Here is a 1787-nt window from a genome sequence, read left to right as displayed (position 1 = left end):
AATCCATGCTGAGGGCATATATGTAGAAGATCCTTAAACCATTCATGTGCCTCAAACAATGTCTCGGTGTCCCCTTGCCTGAAGGATGAAATCTCCTGTCTCAGTCTCGCTGCCTTGCTTGGTGGGAAATATCTAGCAAGGAACTTCTCCACCATGTCTTTCCATGTGGTGATGGAACCATGAGCTAAAGAAGTGAGCCATCTGTATGGCGCTCCTCTCAGACTGAATGGAAATAATCTCAACCTAATGGCATCATCAAATACAGAGTTGATCTTGAAAGGTTGAGCAAATTTGAAGGAAGTGAGAAAGTTGAGCGTGTGGGAACTCATCAGCTAACCCATCAAATCTGTACTGAGTTTTGAACCATTCCTATCGTGCTTGCCTTGATCTCCAAATTATTGGCCAGAATAGTAGGTGCTTCCACACGAAATTCCTCCCGGTAAATTTTGGCCTCTCAAAATAGGATAAAGTTCTCCTTGGCTCGGCCATAACTGAAGGTCACTAGATTCAACCCGGATCTCTTGTTGTCTTGAACTTTCAGCCACTTCTCTCAATCATTGATGCAAGGCTCATTCAATCTCGTCATTGGGCTCAACTAAATTCACTTGACTTGCTCGTGTCATAAGATGGGTACCTTGCAAGATAATTAGAGTCAAGACTTAGATATTGAAGAAGAAAAAAAAAGAAAAGAGAATGCAAATGGAAGAATGATGAAATATATACACAAATGATAAACAAAAACAAAACAATGGTCAAATCACCGAGCCTTTAATTAGGATTGACCGGATAAAAAGCATGGATCATAGATCAAATTTTAATATTTTGTAGACTTCAAGGAATTGTTAGTTCATGACTTCCATTAGGGGCAAAACCCCTAATGTTAATTACACTGGACATTTTCACAGAAACCTCCGATTAAGAAAATAAGTGTGAAGAAAGAAACAGATTCGACAAATAAATTTTATTCATGAATTCATAGACTTGATTGAAAATACAAGAAGTTTGGAATTTAATCATCTTGACGCAACAATAATCGTAGCCTTTTATCTCCTTCCGACTATTTCACCAAAAATCACGCTTTGACTTTTGTTGACTTTTGATCTCTGTCCACGGTCAAAATATGCATATTGAACATGACTTAGAAACTGGTGAAGTTGTGTCTTGGATATTTGAATTTGCATCATGGACTTGATTTGCAACTTGATTTGAATTTTCATAAGCTTCGGCTTTCAGTTTTGTGAAACTTTTTGCAACTTGTGAACTCTCCAATGTTTTATCCTTGAGCTTGTTGAGCTCATTTGTTGATTTGTTTGAAACTTGGATCTTTGATCTTTGAAACATGCATTTTGGGCATTTGATTTGAAATTGATTTGATTTTTTTATAAGGTTCGGCTTTCATGCTTGTGAAGCTCTTTGCAACTTTTGAACTCTTCAACACGAGGTTGTTGAGCTCATTTGTTGATTCATTCGAAACTTGGTATCTTGGATATTTGAATTTGCAACTTTGATTTGATTTGAAATTTGATTTGACTTTCCATAACTTCGGCTTTTGGGCTTGTGAAACTTTTGTAACTTGTGAACTCTTCAACACTGTAGTCTCGAGGTTGTCGAGCTCATTTGTTGATTTGTTTGAAACTTGGAACCTGGACTTTAAACTTCCATCTTGAATTTGATTTGTGAACTTGATTTGATTTTTTATAAGCCTTGGCCTTCAGGCTTGTGAGGCTTTCTGCAACTTGTGAACTCTTCAACACTTTAACTTTGAGGTTGTTGAGCTCATTTTTCTT

General features: G+C 37.1%; 1 non-coding gene across 1 annotated transcript; it reads left to right on the top strand.

Annotated features, from left to right (window-relative positions):
* On the top strand, window positions 1-107 carry LOC120257750. Its single transcript, XR_005535838.1, has one exon. It is a non-coding gene; the product is annotated as a small nucleolar RNA R71 (small nucleolar RNA).
* The last annotated feature ends 1680 nt before the right edge of the window (window positions 108-1787 follow it).

The sequence above is a fragment of the Dioscorea cayenensis genome, chromosome 3 (genome assembly GCF_009730915.1).
Source record: "Dioscorea cayenensis subsp. rotundata cultivar TDr96_F1 chromosome 3, TDr96_F1_v2_PseudoChromosome.rev07_lg8_w22 25.fasta, whole genome shotgun sequence".
NCBI classification, from domain to species: domain Eukaryota; kingdom Viridiplantae; phylum Streptophyta; class Magnoliopsida; order Dioscoreales; family Dioscoreaceae; genus Dioscorea; species Dioscorea cayenensis.
The sequence above is the reverse complement of the archived record's forward strand: the minus strand, read 5'-3'. Positions and strand labels throughout refer to the sequence as shown.